Consider the following 8,831-nt stretch of genomic DNA (forward strand, 5'->3'; position numbering starts at 1 on the left):
CGACGGCACTTCCGCCCGGCCCCGACGCCGCGCATGCGCTCCGCCCCGCCCGCCCCCGCCTTCCCGAAGGTTCTGCGGGGCCCAGGGCGCGGCGGCCGGCGCGCGTGCGTAGTGGAGGCCCCACCGCGGGAGTCGGACGGTGGCGTGAGTGGAGTTGGCGCAGGCGCGCCTGTGCGGCCGGCGAGCGGCCGGTCCCCGCGTCCCCGCCCCTGTCCTCGCGTCCCTGCGTCCCCGGCCCCGGAGCCCGGTTCCCGCCCGCTGGTCCGGGCCGCGGTCTGGGGCGCCGGGAAAGCCGGGGGCCCGCGGTCCCCGTGTTCCCTGCGTCCCCCGGGTCCGTCTGTCTCTTAAACCCTCGTCGTCTCACCTGGAGCTCGTGGCAGGTGACCAGTTGGCCAAAGGAAGAGCGTTTGAGTCAGTCGTCTGTGCCTTTCTTGGCAGGTTATATAAATCCGCGTCCGAGGAGGGCAGGGCAGCGGCCGCTGTCACCGCACCCGCCCGCGGCCCGGAGTCGCTTCCCTCGGTGTTGACAGTGCTGTCCTGCGACGCCTCCCATGGAAATAGGTCCCTGCAGCAAGTGTGGGCTAATCTTGAAACGCAGACAGCACGAAGACATGAATTTTAAATAGTAAGTGGTAGGCTGGCCACAAATAACTTTCCCCACCTCGCTCCAAAACATAAATAGATAAAATATTTATTAAAGCATCTGTCAACGCGCTGAACTGTACGTGAGAAAAATCAACCAGTGCAAAACAAGGCAACCGGGTGTTTTTCTGGGAGAACAGGAAAAAATACCTTGGAAATTAAAGAAGTGGCAATGTTTAAGCAACTCTGTGAGACAACAGGGAAGATCTCTCAAGAGAAGATTAAAGGCTTATTCCAAAGTCAGTGTTACCCCGATGGGGCGGTGCTGCTGGAATCTGCTTCACTGGAAGGTCACTTCAAAATGCAACAGCAGGGGTTTGAACTGGTGTGAAGGCCTTTGGAGAGAAGTCAGGACAAGGTACAAGGGCACCCGGTGGGCCTGGGGACAGCGAGCAGAGGTGGCAGAGACATGGAAGGTACTGGGGCCTGGAACCTGCTGGGCGAGGGAAGCCAAGCCGCGACAGGTCGGGTTTGCCGGACGGACAGAAGAGCGGGGAGACTCTGTGACCGTTTCCTCAACTGCAAGATGGGGATAGCAGGCTTGACGTGAAGGTTAGCTGTGTGGGCTTGGCGCACACTAACACTCAGTAAGTAACAACTTTCCCGTGTCTTGGCCTCGTCAAGAAACTGACGAAAGGCAGGGACTTCTCCCCAGCAAAGTGCAAATGGCAGGAGGGAAGTCGTAGACACATGTTCACACACACCCTGCCACCCCCACCCCAGGGTCCAGGGACCTCAGGTGAAGGTCTTGAGTGACACAGGCAGTTTTTACTATTCTGTGAAATTTACCTTCAATACGAGGGTAACATTTGCAAAAATTTGCCCTGAGGTGGTAAATTCAAGAAAAGAGAAAGAAAAAGTAGATACATACAAGGTTATTGATCACAGCTTTGCAGATGACCGGTTCCTCCTTACCAGGAATACTTTGCAGGCCAGACAAGTGATAGCGTAGTTACACTTACTAACATCCCATGTATCCAGTACGCTACTGAGGTAATATCCCATTTTTGTAAAGTTGTATTCGTGTGTGTGTATGTGTTTGTGTGTGTATACATATAATTTCCCCTCTATGCTTTTGAGTTCTCGGCTGAGACTCCCTATGATCAAAGATAAAGGAGAAACACAAAGAAGTTTACTAATAATGTATACTTCAGGAATGTAGGAGATATACCAGGAAAATGAAGCAAACTGCACAGGCTGGCCCAAGCACCGCCCGGCATAGCGTCTTCACACAAAGACAAAGAAAGTTGGGGGAAGGGAAGCCAGTTAAGGGAGATGAATCAGGAAAAGCACAGCGACCAGGGGCAAGGTTGTCATGCAGATTCCCGTCTGCTGTCTTCTCCACGGACAAGAGACTCTTGTGATTTAGAATCAGCCTCCTCTTCCTGGTACCGAGAGAGACTCGTTTACAAATGGAGAGTTCCCTTTTAAATGTAAGTTTCCCCTACAAAAGGGTAAATTTCTATTCTCTTTTCAGAGTTTCTCCTGCTTCTGCAGTTTCTCAAAAAAAAGAAAGTTTGCGCAAAATAATCCTTATGCCAAAGAGGCATATTCTGCTTTAAAACACACATGGGAAACTGGAAAACACTAAATTATTGCAGTTGTTTATATCTAAGTAATGAGATTTCACATCATTCTCGCTCTTTTGCATTTTCACTATTGTTTGAACTTTTCTGTTTGCGGTGTGAGACGGTAAGAGGCTGGAGTAAAGTGTCCGATGAGCATGCTTTTATTTATCCACTTAATCGGTCTCATGAGCATAAATTGAACACCTACTGATGCAGGAAAACAGATGTGGGGTGTGAGGAGGGCTGTGTCCCAGGTCTCGTCTGAGCCCCTGGGACGTGCCCACCAAGCGTGGGTCCTTGGTTTCGCGCAGGAAGGAATTCAAGAACGAGCCACAGTTGAGTGAAGGTACGTTTATTCAGAGAGAGACATTGAAAGGCAAGAGAAAGGCCACGAGGTATGGGGGTCGGGTGCTCAGATTAAAAGTAGGTGCACACTCCATAGACAGAGTACGGCTGTTTCCGAAGAGGGAGAGGGAGGGGCGGCCGCGAGGCGCCGTGTTGCTGGTTTTTATGGGCTTGGTGGCTTCATATGCTAATAAGTGGAAGGACCCGTCTTAAGTAGCCTGTGGAAGGGGCTGGGATTCCCAGGAAGTTGGCCATTTCACACTCTTTGACCTTTTGTGGCCAGCCTCGGGACTGCCATGGTGCCTGTGGGCGTGTTATTCACCATGTTAATACATTACAATGAGCGTATAATGAAGCTCAAGCTCTGCTAGAAGTTAAATCTCTCATCATCCTGAGCCTCAAGGCCTCCTGGGGGTTGAACCTTTCACCATTTTGATGTTAATTGCTGTGGCATTCCTTGCATGGCTGTGCCCTGCCCCCTTCCTGTCTCACCACCGTACGGCAGCATGACCTGGGCACAGGTCAAAGAAGGCAGGCCTCTTCCCATTAGGATCTTACAGCCCCATGTGGAAGGCGCCTCTACACAGCAGTAGTTCCCGTGCCCTGTGCCCAGGCCCCAGGCCCAGGGGAGGGGCCCCCGAGCCAGGATCCGAAAGGGGCAGGTGGTTGTCAAGACAGGCTTCCCAGAAGAGGCACGGAGGGTGGAGAGAATTCCAGACAGGAGACATTTCCAAGGGTAGCCAAGGCCAAAAATAAGTAAATAAATAAATAAAGGGTACTATTTTTAAAACTAAAGCTGTTCCACGTTCTAGGAACAGCAGCAGGATTCTGATTTCAGGAGGAGAAATCTTTTGGTTATGCAAAGGTAGGGATACCAACAAGGTCTAGAGGAAAGAAATGCGGGCAGAAAGACTGCAGTGAGGTGAGAGACCTCTCAGTGGGGAAGGGCATCTCCGCAGAAGGGCTGACAATTTTAACTGAAGAAGGGGGACAGGAAGGGAGGACGGGCAGGGAGCAGGGCGGGGGGTGGTGAGTGGAGGCTTGAACGGGGAGGAGGGCCAGTAAAGGTAGCCTTGGAGAAAGGGTGCAGCCTGGGGTTTAAGAGCCTCATTCCCAGAGAAGCAGTGACAGCTGACGTCCCAGCATAAAGGGTGGTCTCCGAGCTTTTCCAGTCCTTTTGTGACATCTCAAGTCTTCAGGAATGTCTGTTAATCTTTCTGGCCTGCTGTTACCTTTGTGTGTGAACGGGAGCCTTGAAGAGTGAAGGAAGGGCAGGTGTGTGCGCAGGAGGCGACAGTGACAGCTGGACCGGTGCCTCTCTGGGGGCCCTAGAAGAGGAGCCCAGCGAGGGGCCAGGTTCTGGGCAGCTTGCAGTCATTTTGGCAGGAGACCCAAAGTATTTTATTGGACAACTAAAGAAAACAGTGACTGTGAAGGCCTTGGAAACGTTCAGGGTTATAAAAGAAAAATCTAGAGCACTTGTGCGGACGACGGGGTGAAGGGAAAGGAACAATAAAACTTAACTGCGCAGCATGAAGGTGTTAACCGGGAGAGGTGACCCTCCCGGATGGGGTGATCAGGAGGGACAGCCACTTTCGGTGGAGGGGAGAGTTAGGATGTTGGCCCCGCGGAGAAGGGGGACAGCGTGGCTGTAAGAAAAGCACCCGGCAGACGTTGTCACCGGTCACCGGGGGCTTCGAAGACCTGTGGAAGCGCCAAGTCACAGTTTAAGAGGCTCGTGGCTGTGGGAAGAGAAGAAGAAGCTGGGACCCAGGAAATGGTGCCTGCTGCCCTCCAAGAAGAAGGAATTTCTGAGAAAGGCTTGGGTAATGTCATCCTGCGAGAGCCAGAACGAGAGCTGAGCAACGTCGTGGTTGAGTGTTGGTGGCCCTTGCTGGCGTCGTTGCAGGAGACTGGACTACAGGGGGGGCATTGTGGGGATCCCAGGCAGCAGGTAGAAAGACGTACCCCCAGCAGAGAAGGGAGGAAAGACGCCACCCAGAGCAGGAAGGTTGAAGAAGGCCTGGCGTTTGTCTGGTTCTGTTGCTCCTTTCTGCCTGTCAACTCGACGACGCACCTGCGTGCGTATTGCTAGCCGCAGGGCCTGTGGGCAGAAACGGAACTGAAGGCGTTGGAGAGACAGCGATGGTCGAAGTTCAGTCTCAGGGAGTCTGGAGGTTTCAGGCCCAGCGTAAAGGTAGAAGAACTCACCTTGAAAAAAGGAAATTTACACCTTCCTTCAAAATAGATGGTAAGAAGAAGGAGGTGGAGACGGAGAGGTCAGATGTGGAACTCTGCCAGCACGCGGCCCAGCCAGCGCACAGAGGACTAGGGAGGAACTCTTAGCTCTCAGAGCTGTCACTCTGCCAGGCCTCAGGACAGTTTGGTTCCTTGGGTGAGTCGGGGAGGACAGAGCACTGGCATCGGGGACGGTAAGGAACCCTGGCTGCTTCTAAGTAGGGACCGCGATGATGCAAGACTCGGTGCCTCACGTCCCCGGGATGCCCAATAAAACATCGATGATGACGGTGCCACGCCTTTAACCAGGCCCCGGGCCTCAGTTTCCCCATCTGTGAAACAGGAAGATGCTGGCCACTGCCCCGTGTAGATGGGTTGGAAGTAACTAGTCCTTTGAGATTCCCAGATGAGAGGGCGCACCGCAGCACAAGATGTTGAATGAGAAATGGGCTGTTTCACGTACGCAGGTGAGTGTCTCTCTAATCAAAACACTGCCTTCAAAGCCCCGGAGGAGGAGCGTGCATCAGTCAAAAACCTCAAGGGCACCCAAGATTTCATCACCTTCGAAGAGTCCTACGTAGATAAATGGTTTATCTTTTAGATGGCCTGCTTTCAAAACAAACTGCCCACAATTTGTATTAGAAACGGCAGCCTATTCCTGATTGATCTAGCACATTAAACAAAACTTTCACTGTACTACAGAATTATTCAGTCCCACCTACACATACATTCGCAGGAATCACTGTTAATGTCAGGACGAGTTGCTGGGGGAGGCACAGCCCAGCGGTAGTGCCTGCTCAGTGTGTGAGGTCCTGGGTTCAATCCCCGGCACCACCTCCGTGAACAGCAGAAAAGACACGTTGCTAATCGGGAGAAAAACTGTGGAACAGCGTGTGTGTGTGTGTGTGTTCTGCCTTTTGTGTGAAAGAGGAAGAGTAAGGGCCATTTGTGTTACTTAGAAACTCAGGGATCACACCCTGGAGACGCGGAGGGTGGGCCTGGGGTAACGTGAGACTTTTCCCTGAACGCTTCCTCTGTTTAGAGTTTGAGGCTATGTGAGTGTATTCCCTGTTGAAACTTTTTCAGAGGTAGGTCTGCACACAACAGGGAGAGAGCCCCCATCCCACAGGCTCAGCTCAGAACAGGGCGTGGAGCAGAGCCTGCTGGTGCGCACGGCTTCCAGGGCAACCTCCCGGGGAGGGCAGAACGGGGCTGGGGCGACTGGGGACCTCAGTCTATACTTAAACACCGTTTGAAGTTTTTGGTGTTTTTTTTTTTCTTAAAAAGAGGATTAAAAAGAACCCAGCATCTTAAGTAGTCTCCCAGATACCTTACGACAACACTGGGTGGCCGTGGCTATGATTCTGGGCAGGAAATGAGAGCAGGAGACCATCCCTGCTGTCAGGCACCAGCCACTGGAGGCCGAGTGAAGTGACGTTTGCAGCTGACTGCGAATGACACACTCCGCACCCAGCTGCACGTGTGCAAGTGTGCGAAATCATCTGAAGCCAGCTGCAGACACAATACGTGTGTGTGTGCGTGTGGAGAGAGACAAAAGGACTGTGGCAAAATGTTAAGAATTGTTGGATCTAAGTGAAAAGTATAAATATTTATTTATTCTTTTTCTTTTCAATGGAGGTACCGGGGATTGAACCCAGGGCCTCGTGCTTGTCAGGCATGCGCTCTGCCCCTGAGCTCTGCCCTCCCTCCCATCCTATAGCTTTAACTTCTCCTTGTCTTTGATATTTTTCAAAAGGGTTGGGGCCGGGACACGGGAAGCAGAGGATGAGAAGAGGAATTTGTCCACCTGGTTGTTTGACTCTTGCCCAAGGAAAGTGGATCCACCAAGAGCACGAACAGACGCCCGACAGGAGGAGCCCCTGGTGAGCACCGTGTGACGGGTCTGCACGTGTCACACCCCCAGAAGGCCCGCTGTCGGGGTTTCACACCTCCTGATCAGGTGAGAGTGTGTTCTGTCCGCTGACCTTGAACGTGGCCCAGGCCGCTCTCAGCGGCTCTGGTCCAGCCCTGAGGCATCATCCACTCACTCGGCATCGGTGTGGAGCGGCTGTGCACACCGAGAGGCAAAGGCCCCTCACTGCCGACGCATCCCCGTAGGTTCTTGTTGGCACCACAGCTCTTCTTTGCTCCCCGCCTGCCTGACCAACACCACGGTAGTCACCTCACAGACCATGCGGCAGTTTTTTTTAAGTGATGAAAATATCCAGAAATGGTTTGTTACTGAGTTCCTTTTGCTTGACCCGCACAGCGTTCGCAGCTGCGGGGACACCCTCAGCCGGTGCTCCGCAAATGCCCCTCCGTCAGTTCCGGATCCCAGAGCTCCAGAGCGGAGCCTTGAGGGCCTTCAACAAAGCCTGAAGAGGTGGCCCTGAGGGGAGATGCAGCGGGAGACGCAGCGGGAGCCGCAGGGCGGCCAGGCTCGTCCCCACCATGCTCAGAACTGTGGGACGGTCAGTATTTGGAAGCTGCTGGATTACTGCACGTGGCTCCCCGATCCACTGCGGGAATCCAATCCCCTTCCTCCAGCCCTGAAGGGCGCACTTCACAGGTAGGTTACGCCTTATGTACAAATGAGGTACCTCTGTGCCTGCAGTTCACAAATGAATTTATCTAGAGTCAGCAGCTACACAGGGCCAGGACAGAGCAGTCCCGCTTTCAGCACACTTGGATTCTGTGAATTTGCGAGTGCCGTGACTTGTGTTTATGTTCTGCAGAGGTGCCCCAGGAAATCGGCAAGCAGACGAGAGACTTCCACGAAGTATCGGAACACCTGGATAATCACTTAAAGCAACCAAAAGCTGCCTCACGCCGCACACAGAAATTAGCTCAAAGACACCAAAATGTAAGTCTAAATCCATGAAACTTTTAGGAGAAAACAGGGGACCATCTCTGAGACTCTCACAGGCAGAGATTGTCCACACATGCAGAGCATTCGACATAAAAGAAAAAAATTAATCAACCAGGCTCACTAAAAGGAAGAACGTTTGTTCTTCAAAGAGCACAGTTAAGAAAGCAGAAAGACCAGTCGGAGGCAGACGAGCCCAGCCCTGGGACCAAAGCCCTGATTCCTGCGCACCCCTTACACCCACTGGGACGGTGGCTGTCGCAAAAGCAGGAAGTAGCAAGTGCTGGGGGACTGCAAAATGGGGCAGTCAGCACGGAAATGGTATTCCCGTTCCTCACAAAATTAAAACCAGAACTTCCGCCTGACCCAGCAATTCTAGCTTCTGGGTGCTCTCGCTAAAGAACAGAAAGCAGGTCTCAAGGAGACGCCTGTGCCCCGTGTTCCTGCAGCGCCATTCACACTGGCCCAGAGGTGGAAGCCAACAGGTGTCCCTCGACGGGTGATGGGTGACAAACGTGGTCCCTCCCTACAGTGGAACATCAGTCAGCCTTAAAGAGGAAGGAAATTCTGACCCCTCCTGCAACACGGATGGAGCTTGAGGACATGTGCCCAGGGAAACGAGCCGGTCACGAGGGGACAAGCACTGTGATTCCACTTACATGAGGTCCCTAAGGTGGACAAGTTTGTAGACAGTAGGACAGCGGGTGCCAGAGACTGGGGGAGGGGAGAGGAGCTGGGGTTTCATGGGGACGGAGTTTCAGTCTTACAAGATGCTTTGTGGAGATGATGGTGGTGAGTGTGTTTAACACCAGTAAACAGGACACTTAGAAATGGTTAACACAGTGAATTTTATGTTTTGTGTATTTTACCACAAGAAAGAAATAGGAGGGGGAAATCCTATGTGGGCTCTTTCTGGCTGACCGCAGGCCATCACAAGGCTTTGTCCTAGGCTCGGCCCCACCCTTTGTCCCTCTCACTGGACTTCAGCCCTCACTCCGGAGCTGCCACTGTGGACAGCCCGCGGGACCCTGGCCGGCCCCGGGGCAGAGGGGGCAGGACTCGGGCAGGAGATGGTGTGCCTGAAACTCAGATCTTCCCAAGTGGGGCGGGCTCCTGCAGGGCAGTGAGACCCCCATCCTGGAAGCGTTCAGAGTGTAAACTAATACAGTGGG

The 8,831-nt window shown here is 53.1% G+C and overlaps 1 long non-coding RNA gene across 3 annotated transcripts; it reads left to right on the plus strand.

Annotated features, from left to right (window-relative positions):
* The first annotated feature begins 70 nt into the window (after positions 1-70).
* LOC116278578 (uncharacterized) lies at positions 71-8,497 on the plus strand. 3 transcript variants are annotated; one of them, XR_012074099.1, is made up of 5 exons: positions 71-1,229; positions 1,797-2,075; positions 6,550-6,753; positions 7,063-7,362; positions 7,529-8,497. It is a non-coding gene; the product is annotated as an uncharacterized lncRNA (long non-coding RNA). The 3 variants fall into 3 exon arrangements; XR_012074100.1 differs by lacking the exon at positions 1,797-2,075 and having other exon boundaries at positions 84-1,229; positions 6,550-6,676; XR_012074098.1 differs by lacking the exon at positions 1,797-2,075 and having other exon boundaries at positions 100-1,229.
* The last annotated feature ends 334 nt before the right edge of the window (positions 8,498-8,831 follow it).

This window comes from Vicugna pacos, chromosome 7 (assembly GCF_048564905.1).
Source record: "Vicugna pacos chromosome 7, VicPac4, whole genome shotgun sequence".
In the NCBI taxonomy this organism is placed as follows: domain Eukaryota; kingdom Metazoa; phylum Chordata; class Mammalia; order Artiodactyla; family Camelidae; genus Vicugna; species Vicugna pacos.